Below are 15,168 nucleotides of genomic sequence, written 5' to 3' on the forward strand. Positions count from 1 at the left end.
TCGATTCACCTGCTGTGGGCACCTTGCTAATTGGCGTTGGCTCAGGAAACAACTTGCTTTTGTCACTAGGTCTGCTGAAGCCGCTTATACTATTGACATCATCGTCCGGCCCGATTCTTCCTTTTTTCCGCGAACGAAGCTCCATACCGTCATGTGGTTGATTGGCCATTTCGTACATTTTGTCAACAGTTGTCATGAAGAGGATGGACACCTAGCGTTTCGGCAGTGCATGCTTACTGCTTACTGGCAGCGCTTGCGATTGCCAGGCCTCCGAGATGATTTTGCCAATATGCTTAGCCTGACATTTGAAAGAGAGGGTGTTGGCTAAGGACACCTGTGTGAGCCATTTTCTTTTATACTGTTTCTGGATTTGCCGCCTTTATGTATGTTTCTTCTCTACACCAGGACTGAAGTTTTCGTGGACCTTTAGGGCGCACAACAACAACAACCTAAAAAAAAAAAAAAAAAAGGTGTATGATTCCTGTTTAGGGTGCAGGAGGTCCCGGGTTCAAATCCCGGACGAGCCCTAGCGTTTTGTGCAAACTGATCGCACGTCAGTGGCTGAGTCAGCGCAAAAAGCTAGCCGTAAATATCAAATGAATTTCTTATTCGATGTGAGCAATTGACACTCTGGTCCGACGCGTGAAGGTGATTACGAAGGTTTCGGGTACAGATGGTAGCGGATGCAAAAAAAAAAAAAAAAAAAAAAAAAAAAAAGAGAAAAAAAAAGTGGTTAAGGCGTTGGACTGCTAATCCAATCTGCTCTGCATGCGTGGGTTCGAATCCCATCCTCGTCGAAGAATTTTACGTGAAGCACGCGTTTGCGGTCACTCCTTCTCCGTGCGAAACGCCACTCAGTAGTAACAACGACGCGTGTACGTGGCAGATAGCGTGTGTATGAAATACGAGACAAAACTGCCTACCAGATGAAAGCGCACAACTTTCCATAGCGTATGCCCTTCGAATTAAACATCATTTCGAGATCTACAAACCAATCAAATTTCGGCTGCAGCTAAGAGTACGTTGGTATTTGCGAACGACGAGCTCTTATTTATATTTAAGTGCATACCTGTCGCAGTCATTTTAACGTATCGAACCTATAATGATCCATATGTAGTCGCCTTCCGACGGTTTGTTTCAAGTGAGGCCGCCATCTATAGAAGCGATTTGGCAGGGCGGCGTCGCTAGTGGCCGACCAAACACCAAGCTCCATCGCAAACAGCAGGACAATCTTGGGCTAGGGGGAACGTCAAAACCTTGCAAGCAATATCAGTGTAGCGTATCGAGCTGTACGTTTCGTTGCAGTAAGTCGTGGAAAAGAATGCACAGCACCTTTCTCATTTGCATTAGACGACACTGCATGTCGATACAATGCTTATTCCTGCGGTAAATAGGTGGGCCGGTGATTTTGCCCCGATCGGATATCGACGTGGACGGATGCTGTCATTAAACGATTCGCGAGTGGGAGCTTGGTCGGCTGCACTGCAGCTTGGCATTATACGTTAACATCGGCCCAGTACGATGTTTTGAATGCGTTTTCGAATCGACAAATGTCTTCTTTCCCCAAGCACTCGCCCAAGACACAGCTGTTGTACCAGCAGACGAGGTGGCCGAGTGGTTAAGGCGTTGGACTGCTAATCCAATGTGCTCTGCACGCGTGGGTTCGAATCCCATCCTCGTCGAAGAATTTACGTGAAGCACGCCTTTGCGGTCACTCCTTCTCCGTGCGAAACGCCACTCAGTAGTAACAACGACGCGTGTACGTGGCAGATAGCGTGTGTATGAAATACGAGACAAAACTGCTTACCAGATGAAAGCGCACAACATTCCATAGCGTATGCCTTTCGAATTAAACATCATTTCGAGATCTACAAACCAATCAAATTTCGGCTGCAGCTAAGAGTATGTTGGTATTTGCGAACGACGAGCTCTTATTTATATTTAAGTGCATACCTGTCGCAGTCATTTTAACGTATCGAGCCTATAATGATCCATCTGTAGCACAACCAGCTCCATCGCAAACAGCAGGACAATCTTGGGCTAGGGGGAACGTCAAAACCTTGCAAGCAATATCAGTGTAGCGTATCGAGCTGTACGTTTCGTTACAGTAAGTCGTGCAAAAGAATGCACAGCACCTTTCTCATTTGCATTAGACGACACTGCATGTCGATACAATGCTTATTCCTGCAGTAAATAAGTGGGCCGATGATTTTGCCCCGATCGGATATCGACGTGGACGGATGCTGTCATTAAACGATTCGCGAGTGGGAGCTTGGTCGGTTGCACTGCAGCGTGGCATTAGACGTTAACACCGGCCCAGTACGATGTTTTGAATGCGTTTTCGAATCGACGAATGTCTTTTTTCCGCAAGCACTCGCCAAAGGCACAGCTGTAGTTCCAGCAGACGAGGTGGCCGAGTAGTCCAGTTCGCCGGAGGACGGCGTGGAGGTAGGACGTAGTGTGGTGTGCGCTGCGCCGTCTGTGCTTCCGCGTGGTAAGTCTTGCGCTTGCTGCGGCTTAAAACTCTGTTTATAGAACGCTTCGAGAAGTAATGAGTAGCATGCAGTGATGGCTCAACCAAGTCGAAAAGATACGTAGAAACTTACCTTTGATCCTCGATATGCCAGACCCAAGTCGTTTGAAGTAGAAAATTGGTTAGAAGAAGATGTGAAGCTCTCCTTTAATGATGTAATTGGGATCCAACTGTCGATTGTAGCTTGTGTCGTGTTTGTTAAAATGCGTTGTTCCGAGTTGTGCGAGAAAATAGTTGAGTCTTCCGGAGGTGTCATGAAATTTAAGCACTCAGATGGAAACGTTGGTGAAGTCACCGTTGCACATGCTGGTTTTGGCATTCGCACAATTCGAATCTTCGAGTTACCTTTTGACATTACAACAGACCAAATTAATGCTGTAATTTCACCCTTCGGGAATGTGCTCAGCAACTTTGCCGAGAAATGGTCAAGCGCGCATAAATTCCCAGTACCAAATGGCGTACGGCAGCTTCGTGTAGAGTTACAAAAGCACATCCCGTCGTACATCAATGTCTGCGGATATAGAGGGATTGTAATTTATGACGACCAACCGCTAACCTGTGCCGCCTGCAACAAGCCTGGGCACGTTCGCGTTGAAAGTATACAGCGGCGCGTTGCACAGCTGCCGGCCGGCGAGGCCGCCAAGCCACCGGCGATGACAACCCTGCCAGGAACCTACGCCGCCGTGGCACGCGAACGGTCGACTGTCTTCTCAGCCCCTGAATCGTGTGCAAATACAAATTCTCCAAACACTGAAATTCCGATGGACGTCAGTGCCGTCATAGATGACGACCTACAAGAGTCCCGCCAATCTACGGAAACAGTTGAAGTTCCACCGACACAGGCACCTGCAATTGTAAAGGCAGCAGATCCGCCGGAAGCTGAAGACCGACACACCTTGCAGGAAAGCGACACTAACGTTGATACTGAAGAAAGTCCGTCGAGAGGCAATTCTCCGAAGAAAAATAAGAAACGCCGGCTGGCGCGCAAAGGTGCAGAGGAGACAGCTCCCACACTCCGACAAAAAGCGAAGGAAATAGGTAGTACCTTACGCCAACAGATCTGTAGCAACACGAAAGCGACACCAGTTTCTGTGGAGCGTTCCCCTTCTGCGCTGGAAAAACGAGACGTCCAAGGAAAGCCAACAAAGAAAGCATCCAACGACCCTCAAGAAACGAGTCACTCTCATGAAGCTTCACTCGTCCCACTCACGACGACAACCTCAACCAGCTGGGCAGACGAAAGCGACCATAACAATGCCGACGCTGAAATGACAGAAGTTTCAGAAACTCAGACAGACTGTAAGCTAGCCCCACAGGTGGCTGATTTCTTCAACGACGACGTCTCCGCGAACGAACATTCTAAAGAACAAGGACACAACGCTGAAACATTTGCTACCGGTGAATATTATTAAGATGCGTTTTAAAGCTGACGTTTGCGAGACAAAACAGAAGAATGTTTTTTAAAGTTAGATCAAGTAGAACGAAGAATGTCTGACATACAAGCATACAAAATCGCGACAGTAAACCTTAACAAGATTCACAGTTCCTTTAAACTACAGAACTTAAAAGATTTTATATATGCTTCTGACAGTGACATTATCCTTTTACAAGAAGTGACAGACATTGAGCTTGGTAACATACCTGGCTTCAACGCCATTACAAACCCAGGGCATGGAGCGGAAATGGGCACGGCTCTGCTCACAAAGGAGGGCATAGTAGTCCAAGATGTAGTTAAACTACCAAACAGTAAAGGCATAGCGGCCACAATAAACCACATACGGCTCATTAACGTGTATGCCCCTTCAGGATCCAGTAACAGGCACCGCAGAACGGAGTTCTTTAAAGAAGAAATTGTCCCACTATTTGGAACTCGATATGATCACCTTATCCTAGGAGGAGATTTTAATTGTGTTTTGCATGCCAAAGACCATACTCCCAATTTTAACAAGTGTACTGAACTGGAACGTATAGTTAATGACTTAAGACTAACAGACTCATGGGAACATATGCACGGTGCAGCCCCTGGCTTCACCCACGCCACAAGTCACTCGGCGAGCCGTCTCGACAGGATATATGTAACGCACAATTTGAGACACCTCATTTTGCAGTCCGAAGTATGGCCTACCGTTTTTTCAGATCATGCTGCTTACATATGCACAATCAATCTGATAAAACAAGGGACATTCAGAGGTCGAGGCACATGGAAGCTCAATGTGTCACACCTGGAAGACCATGCTTGTCAGGAGGCATTTCACAAGGTATGGAGAGAGTGTGAAAGCAAATTTAGCTCGTACAACTCTGGCACTGACTGGTGGCTGAAACATGCCAAACCTAAAATACGGAGGTTTTTCATAAACTACTCCAAAGACAAAAACTTTTGGCACAAATCAACTATAGAATTTTACTTTCAGTGTCTAAGGGATTTGTACAAGTGCGATGCAACAGTTGTGGACAACTACGAAAGAATTAACAAAATTAAAGCAAAAATCTTAGCACTACGGCGTAAACAACTGGAAGGCTACCAAATAAGGTCGCGTGCCCAGAACATAGCCCAGCACGAGGTCACTTCCATTTATCATGTCATTCGTGAAAGCAAAAGGGCAGCTCGCAAGATATTATCTGAAATAACAGCTGATGATGGAAGGAAGCTGACGAAGCAAAGGGAGATTAAAGAGGCAATCGTACAGCATTTTGAATCCTTAATGTCTCGTCAGCCGGTTGACGAACAGCTTCAAGACGAGTTAATGATTAACCTCCAGGGCAAAGTATGCCACGCGGAAGCACAAACTCTCATCTCGGAAGTGACTGAAGAAGTCGTCGAAGAAGCTATATATGGAAGCACGAAAAATAAGGCTCCAGGGGCAGATGGAATTCCGGCAGAATTTTATCGCAGATTCAGTGGCCTCGTAAAAGGCAAGTTTACTCTCATCTGCAACGAACTGCTAAACCCTGAGAATGACATCCCGAAGGAATTTCGTGAGGGACTCGTAGTGCTAGTGCCAAAAACTACCAATACGAAATCTGTAAGTGCTCTGAGGCCAATTACGCTTTTAAACAGCGATTACAAAATCTTTGGCCGCATCCTCGCTCGCAGGCTGAAAACCACAATGACCAGCGTCACTGGCCCTTGTCAAACAAGTGTGGGCAAAGACAGAAGAATTCTCCAGACCCTCTGTGATTACAGGGACCTAATCTCAACGGCCGACGTCTGCAAAATAAAATGTGCACTCATCTCACTCGACTTTGACAAAGCCTTCGACAGAGTTAATCATAGTTTTCTCCTTCGCACCATGGGCGCAATGGGCTTTCCACCTCTATTCATTGCGGTAGTAAGAAATACAGTAACAAACAACTCAGCCAGATTTGTCATCAATGGACACATTAGCCGCCCGATTGACGTCACCAGCTCCATTAGGCAAGGGTGTCCAATGTCAATGGCACTCTTCGCCATCGCCATCGAGCCCCTGCTTGCCTCCCTTATGAAACATCTACAAGGACTACAAATACATGGAGAAAAGATCGTGTGCAAGGCATACGCTGATGATGTTGGCTTCCTAGTCGTGAATGGCGCTGAAGTACAGAGCGCACTACGAATAGTAACAAAATATGAACAGGCATCTGGTGCAAAACTTAATAGAACAAAGTCGGGGATTTTCAACATCGGCCGTGGAATTGGGACGCAAACGCAGGATCTGTTACGCGAGCTTGTAACAATGAAATGTCTAGGCATAGATTTTAAAAGAAATATCATGCACACTATTGCTGCGAATTATCGAAAATTACTTAACAGCATACGCGCCTCTGTACAAACACATAGTATTAGGAAACTAGATGAACTTCAAAAAGTAACAGTGGCAAATGTATACATCACATCCAAAGTTAATTATGTAGCACAAGTTCTGCCACCACCTGCGACTTTGTTGAAAAGCATCGCATCTGCACTAGGACACTTTGTGAGCCGCGGACGTATTTTCAAAGTCAAATATGACATTCTGATGCTCCCTACGAAATGTGGTGGGTTAAATCTTACCGATGTCAGCAAAAACGCGCAAGCCTTATACCTTGCTACCACATACAAACAATGGAAAGAGCCAAGTGGTACCCTTGCTGCACATTTGTTAAACGAAATAGCTCCTGCTGGCGTCAGTGCACCTATAAATGTCCAACACATATCCAACGGACTATACCACTTGAAATACTTTTTCGTAGAATACAGCTATATACAGGCAAGGATTCCTGGAAAAGACATCATGAAAGTAAAAGAACTTTATAATAACTTGATGAAAGACAAACCCAGAAACGACGTAGAACAAAAGTATCCTTGTTATAACTGGGAAACAATATGGGAAAATATTCACTGCCGGAACTTGCCAACGTATGTCAAATCGACCTGGTACTTTGCTGTAAACAGAAAAATTACGACGAACTCTAAACTTCACTCTATTCGATTGGCCGAGTCACCGCTGTGTCCATTATGTAAAATACCAGATACCGAAGAGCATAGATTGCTGTGTGACAGGGTAAAAGAAATATGGCTCTACATAAGACAAAAGATAGCGAGCGTCAGCAGAACTACGCCCAATGCCGTTACGACTGCTGAATTTTTAAACCCTGACGGTGTACCTTACCCTAAAACAAAACGAAATGCAATTAACTGGTTGAAAGGCCAAACGCTGCATTACGTCCTAACAAAAGAATCAAGCAATAGGGAGGACTTCTGGGTATACCTTACAACTGAGCACCACAAGTTGATGTGTACTAAAAAATACAAAGAAAATTACGCAAACTTTTTAACTAAAACAATCCTGTAACCATTAGAAATGCGTAATTTACATTGCACATTCAAGCATTTCGTATATTAGACGAATGATTTTTGGTTAAAGTTTGTTCTACACGTAGCAGGAGCAGGATTTCCAACGGAAAGTAGTCAGAGAAGATCATCAGTATAGACCAATGAAGCCTATGTGTATCTATTACTTTGGTTTCGGAGAAACACAGTGATGAAACTGGTATACGCCATTTATTTAGTTTCTGTTTTTCTTTCCTTTTCTTTTCACAAGAAGACACATTTATGTTAATTAAGTGTAAAATCAAGCAGAAGAAGCCTATTTTACTTCATTACCTTCTGACAAAGGAAATTATACTTATCAGCCATAATGAGTTTGCTTCTTTCCGTTTTTCCACGCACGGAGAACGAAATTTACAGATGCAGTTACATTTCCACAACAATTATGAGCCTGCCTTCTCAATGGAATTTACATTTATTTTTATTCAAGCCATGTTGCAAACAAAGGCAACAGAAGGGGCATACTTCGTTCGTCGTTCAGAAGAAGCGCGTTTCCACATCATCAAGTTACATTCATTCTTAAAGGGGGAGAAGCCGGGCCGAGAAGGCAACACATGGCGAGCGTAAAGGATGGGTTGAAGGGGAGGAAGGAGACCCAAATAAAAAAAAAAAAAAAAAAAAGGGGTTAAGGCGTTGGACTGCTAATCCAATGTGCTCTGCACGCGTGGGTTCGAATCCCATCCTCGTCGAAGAATTTTACGTGAAGCACGCCTTTGCGGTCACTCCTTCTCCGTGCGAAACGCCACTCAGTAGTAACAACGACGCGTGTACGTGGCAGATAGCGTGTGTATGAAATACGAGACAAAACTGCCTACCAGATGAAAGCGCACAACATTCCATAGCGTATGCCCTTCGAATTAAACATCATTTCGAGATCTACAAACCAATCAAATTTCGGCTGCAGCTAAGAGTATGTTGGTATTTGCGAACGACGAGCTCTTATTTATATTTAAGTGCATACCTGTCGCAGTCATTTTAACGTATCGAGCCTATAATGATCCATCTGTAGCACAACTTTCAAGTGAGGCCGCCATCTACAGAAGCGATTTGGCAGGGCGGCGTCGCTAGTGGCCGACCAAACACCAAGCTCCATCGCAAACAGCAGGACAATCTTGGGCTAGGGGGAACGTCAAAACCTTGCAAGCAATATCAGTGTAGCGTATCGAGCTGTACGTTTCGTTGCAGTAAGTCGTGGAAAAGAATGCACAGCACCTTTCTCATTTGCATTAGACGACACTGCATGTCGATACAATGCTTATTCCTGCAGTAAATAAGTGGGCCGATGATTTTGACCCGATCGGATATCGACGTGGACGGATGCTGTCATTAAACGATTCGCGAGTGGGAGCTTGGTCGGCTGCACTGCAGCTTGGCATTAGACGTTAACACCGGCCCAGTACGATGTTTTGAATGCGTTTTCGAATCGACAAATGTCTTCTTTCCGCAAGCACTCGCCCAAGACACAGCTGTTGTACCAGCAGACGAGGTGGTCAGTCTGCTTTCGGCCGGTGAGCAGCGAGGACGTCTTGTTTACGTCCCGTCCGCAGTGTCGCGGTCTCCGTCGGCAGAGTCGCGAGCGCGCGTAGTTTGTTTACTTCCTCGCCGCAGCTAATACTCGCGTCCGTTAACACTGAGTCGCCATGGCTCATTCGTACAGAAAAGCTACCATCAAGATCAGCTTCCAGCCCGACTACGCACGACCACGAGCCTTTGAAGTCGAACGATTTATCCGTGACGAAGTTCAAATACCAACACAGCACATCATCGGTATCCACCTATCCATCACAAGCAGCGTCGTTTACGTCAAGATGGTCGATGACGAGTTATGTCACGCAGTTGTGAACAGATGCGCGAACACTCTCAAGTTCAAACACTCCGATGGTCACATCGGAGAGGTTACTGTTGACCATGCTGGACTAGAATTACGCACACTAAGAGTCTTCGAACTCCCTTTCGAAGTACCACCGGACGTCGTTACCTCAGCTTTCCGCCCTTATGGGACGGTAATTAGCCACGTGGCCGAAAAATGGAACACCTTCGAGACGTACCAAGTCCTCAACGGCGTCCGATAAGTGAAAATTGAATTAAAGAAACATGTGCCGTCCTACTTGGTCATAGGTGGTTGTCGAGCAATAATAATGTACGACGGCCAACCTCGTACTTGTTCTGGTTGCGGTCAGGAGGGCCATGTCCGCTCGGCGTGTATTCAACGTCGGATTACACAACTTCCATTGCATGACACGACACCACCTCCTACGCTCACGGCCCTCCCCCTCAATTACGCAGAGGTGACACGATCGACCGTCATGACAGACGACAACCCCCCCGGAAGACAGGAAGCGTTAGAATGCGCACCTGTCGCCGGTCCTGGATTGACCAACACCATTACGGTGTCTGCAGGGGTTGAAGAACGCCTCCCATCGACTCCACAAGAAGATTCGGACGAGAGAATGGAACTCGACGCTAGGGTTGTACCGACCTCTGCCTTTCTCCCTGAGGGGGATGCTATACGGGAACCACAAACTCTTTCGGACTCAGAAACCCACGTCCGCAAACAAAGGTCACCGAGAAAACATAAAAAGCGACGTCGCACACCCTCAGACGATTGCCTCCAGCGGACGTCTTCTCCAGTTGACGACCGGACGGCCGACGAAACGACGAGGAAAATAGATGACACGAGATCGCCCTCACCTGTCACTTTGTCTGATTTTGACAAATCCGTTTCCGCTCCCTCGGACAAACGGATGGCCAGCACAGCGCCCGCCGTTGGTACACAACCGGAAACAATTGCGGATTCACCCTTAGTCACTCAGCCCACAAGTGTTCTGCCGCAGCCACCGTTAACTTGCGGACCTTGGGCGGATGACATTGAAGACGATTCTACGGCCGCTGTGGTGGATGAGGAGAGGGGTCTCTCCTCCCACACCTCGGCCCCTCCCGAGTAGCAACAGATGACGGCGCGGACGCGGCCAGCAGATCACAGGCCCCACCTTTTACGGCGACACTGACGGCAGCCCCCACCGCAGGAGACGATCTACAAACCTATCGCTTAACGACCATCAACATTAACACCATTCGGACACGTACGAAGTTGTCGCTGCTCCAAGACATGCTCAATGCCGCAGACGTTGACATTGTCTTTCTCCAAGAAGTCTTCGTCGAAGATTTCCCGGGTATGTATGGTTATACGGCTCATGTGTCCCACGCCTCGCCAACTAACAGTGGAGTCGCCATTCTCCTCAGAGAGGGCCTCGAGGCGGACGAAGTCCGATATCTCCCCGACGCTAGAGGAATGGCCGTAACGGTGCAAGGCGTCCGGTTTATCAATGTGTACGCCCCTTCCGGAACGAATCGCCGTCGTGACCGATCGCTCTTCTTCGCAGAAGGAATAGCACCGCTTTTTCAGGGCAGGCACGATGACTTGATATTAGGGGGCGATTTCAATTGCACCCAAGCACCTAAAGATCAGCTGCCACGCCATTCACCGTGCCCCGAACTTGGGACACTCATCGGCGATCTCCAGCTGGTAGATACATGGGAACATGTCCGAGGAAATAGACCGGGATACACCCATTTCACGAGTCACTCGTCTAGTCGCATCGATAGGATGTACGTCTCCCGTTCTCTCGCGGCAACGGTGAGTGACGCGGAGGTGTGGCCAGTAGCCTTCTCTGATCACGAGGCCTATATATGTGCCGTCACCCTTCGTCGCCAACGGGTGTGGCGCAGCCGACATCCCTGGAAATTAAACCTTGCTCATCTCGCTTCTCCGGATTGTCGACGCGCCATCGAAGACACGTGGAGTTTGTGCGTCTGCCGCCTCCCAACGTATCCTACGTCGATTAGTTGGTGGTTAACCTGCGCCAAGCCGGCCCTACGGCGAACCTTTATTACGTATGGTCGTGAGACTGCTGCTTGGAGGCGGCAGACCCTTGATTTTTATTTCACCGTCCTTCGCGAATGCGCCTCCTTGCCCCCCACACCGAAACGACAGCTGACAGTTCAGCGTGCGAAAGCACAGATCGTAGCCCATATGCGCCGACACCTCGAAGGGACGATCGTCCGAGCGCGGACACCAGACAGACTCGCAACGGAACGACCCACCATGTACCACGTCATCCGAGAACGTACACTGCGAAGACGGGCGCTGATACATGCCATCACCACTGAGGACGGCCTTCATCACAGTACACAACGCGATATTGCTGCAGCCTTCTTCGACCATTACGCACGACTTTATTCTGCTCAATGTTCCGACCCGATGACGGTGACAGTAGTCTCACAACTGGTTTACGGCATTGTCCCACAGGATTTACAAACTGAATTATTGAACGACATTACGGAAGACGAAGTTATCGACGCCATCGGTAAAGGAGCGGCGAATAAGTCTCCTGGCCCCGACGGGCTCCCTGTGGAGTTTTATAGAACTTTTCAGTATTTACTGGCTCCCAAGTTAACAGACATCTGTCGGGCGCTTATGTCCCCCGCGGTGCCGCTCCCTGCGGCCTTCGTAGAAGGAATAATTATACCGGTTCACAAGCCTAAAGGTGGGGCTCGGATACAAGATTACCGCCCGCTAACACTCGTCAACTGCGACATGAAGATATTCACCAGACTATTAGCAAACCGTCTACGACCGACCCTACCTTACGTCATCTCGCCAGATCAGACTTCCCTAGGGGGTATCAACAACATCCACACAGCACTGTGTCGATACCGTGACTTAATAGCCCTAGCCAGGGCACGCCGCGTCCCGGGAGCGCTGGCATCACTAGATTTTAGCCAAGCGTTTGATCGAGTGGATCACGCATACCTAACGTCCGTTCTCCAGCACATGCAGTACCCACAGCAATTCACAGCCGTCGTGATGCGCCTACTCCGAGGAGCGACTTCCAAAGTGCTCGTTAACGGGCGTCTCTCGCAGTCCCTCCCGATTTTCCGCTCCGTCCGTCAAGGCTGCCCCTTGTCGACGATACTATATGCTCTGGCACTGGAACCGCTCCTCTGTGGTCTCCGTCAACGCCTCACCGGTCTTACCCTACGTGACGTCACATTTCGCTGTACAGCATATGCAGACGACCTAGTTCTCGTGTTCCGCAATCGCGATGATGTCAACAGAGCACTAGAATGGATTACCACGTACGGTGTGGCTTCCGGCAGCTGTCTCAACGTCGCCAAATCAGTCGCCATGGCCATAGGAGACGGGTTGACCCCAGCGTGTGTCGAACCCCTACAGCTTCGTGGCACTATCAAATGTCTCGGAATAGAGTTTCATGACGACATACGGCGCACCGCGGCTCTTAACTACCGCCGCTTATTACAACAAATTCGGGTCCAGATCTTCAACCTTCGTCTGCGGACCCTCGACACTCTCCAAAGGACACACTTCGTTAATGTTTACCTCGCATCGCGCCTTCCACACATAGCGCGTGTTCTCCCAATACCGTTACTGATGGCTCGACGTCTATTAGCGGCATTCGGAGCCTACGTCAGTACAGGCATGCTCTTCAAAGTCAGTTATGAGTCACTGACCCTTCCCCCAGAAAGGGGAGGTCATGGCCTAGTCCATGTCCACGACAGAGCTGTGTCCCTGTATGTCAGCTCACACATCAAGCTGTGGCGCCACCACCCGGAAAGTTTGACAGGTTTGCTGTTGGAGTCCTTAGCTCCGCCGTCCATTATGCCCCCACTGACGACGCAAGACATACCCCCACCCTTCTACTACTTCGGGAACTTTTACATTGAACACAGCTATTTCCGTATCGCAGTACCACCGACGAAACAGGCGTCGGCGCGGGATATATATCATGTCCTACAGCAGAGGCGCCCACCAAACATCGTGGAGACGAAAAGCCCTCAGGTTCATTGGAAGGTGGTGTGGAAGACGATTCACGCAATTCCACTGGACACAGCCGTCCGATCCACATGGTACATCACAGTCAATGGTAAACAGATCACCCGATCACGCCTCCACAAGATAAACATGGCGGAATCGCCTCTCTGCGTAGACTGCGGGATACCAGACACGGACGGACACCGTCTCACATGTGGCGCGGCAGAAGACGTATGGCGCTTGGTGCGACAAATTTTGTCGTATTTTCTACGAGTGACTCCGGAACACATTACACCTCGGTTTCTACTATTTCCGGATCAACAGTATTTCCCGCGCGCCAAGACCAACGCTGTCACGTGGATCCGTGCGCATGCGGTACACTACTTATTTCACGATGGACCTAAAGATGTATTAGACTTTTGGAACTACCTACAAGAACGTCATTGCAAGATCGTACGGAACCCAAAATACAGACAGTATTTTTCTAACTACTTAGGGAGTGCCCTACGCGACCCTCCACGCAGCTGGATCATCAACAGGTAGGAGAAGATACCCATTGAGTGAGCTGACATGACTAAGTTCGATTCTCGGTGGAACAACATGATATACGTGAAGACGTACCTGGATGATGAAGCGTAAGGAGTGTAGCGACACACCCTTCTGTATCCTGTATGAAGCACTTTTTTTTTCGTTTTCCTCGCATACATTACCTCGGTGTAGGAACGTGCCGAGATATTGTTTTCTTTTTCTCAGAGCACGATGCGGTGCTAGATACATTTATTTTTGTTGTGGTATAAAGTAAAACCACATTACGAATGTATTAAAACAGTCAATAAAAATAAATAAATAAACAATAATTCCTACAAAAGATTTCCCCTTCCCATCCCTGATTTCTTGACGGACGAGGGGGACACTGCGACCAGGCCTCGGGTTACGACCCCTGATCACTCTGCCTTCCGCGCCCTCCCACACATTCTTAAAAAAAAAAAAAAAGGTCCTTGGTTAAAAATAAAAAAAACAAAAAAAAGCGGTCTAAGGCGCTGGTTTAAGGCACCAAAAAAAAAAAAAAAAAAAAAAGTGGCCGAGTGGTTAAGGCGTTGGACTGCTAATCCAATGTGCTCTGCACGCGTGGGTTCGAATCCCATCCTCGTCGAAGAATTTTACGTGAAGCACGCGTTTGCGGTCACTCCTTCTCCGTGCGAAACGCCACTCAGTAGTAACAACGACGCGTGTACTTGGCAGATAGCGTGTGTATGAAATACGAGACAAAACTGCCTACCAGATGAAAGCGCACAACATTCCATAGCGTATGCCCTTCGAATTCAACACCATTTCGAGATCTACAAACCAATCAAATTTCTGCTGCAGCTAAGAGTATGTTGGTATTTGCGAACGACGAGCTCTTATTTATATTTAAGTGCATACCTGTCGCAGTCATTTTAACGTATCGAGCCTATAATCATCCATCTGTAGCACAAATTTCAAGTGAGGCCGCCATCTACAGAAGCGATTTGGCAGGGCGGCGTCGCTAGTGGCGTCGCTAGTGGCCGACCAAACACCAAGCTCCATCGCAAACAGCAGGACAATCTTGGGCTAGGGGGAACGTCAAAACCTTGCAAGCAATATCAGTGTAGCGTATCGAGCTGTACGTTTCGTTGCAGTAAGTCGTGGAAAAGAATGCACAGCACCTTTCTCATTTGCATTAGACGACACTGCATGTCGATACAATGCTTATTCCTGCAGTAAATAAGTGGGCCGATGATTTTGCCCCGATCGGATATCGACGTGGACGGATGCTGTCATCAAACGATTCACGAGTGGGAGCTTGGTCGGCTGCACTGCAGCTTGGCATTAGACGTTAACACCGGCCCAGTAAGATGTTTTGAATGCGTTTTCGAATCGACAAATGTCTCCTTTCCGCAAGCACTCGCCCAAGACACAGCTGTTGTACCAGCA

General features: G+C 48.0%; 1 non-coding gene across 1 annotated transcript; it reads left to right on the top strand.

Moving 5' to 3' along the window:
• The first annotated feature begins 1,600 nt into the window (after window positions 1-1,600).
• On the top strand, window positions 1,601-1,682 carry Trnas-gcu. Its single transcript has one exon. It is a non-coding gene; the product is annotated as a tRNA-Ser (tRNA).
• The last annotated feature ends 13,486 nt before the right edge of the window (window positions 1,683-15,168 follow it).

This window comes from Schistocerca piceifrons, chromosome 2 (assembly GCF_021461385.2).
Source record: "Schistocerca piceifrons isolate TAMUIC-IGC-003096 chromosome 2, iqSchPice1.1, whole genome shotgun sequence".
Taxonomy (NCBI): domain Eukaryota; kingdom Metazoa; phylum Arthropoda; class Insecta; order Orthoptera; family Acrididae; genus Schistocerca; species Schistocerca piceifrons.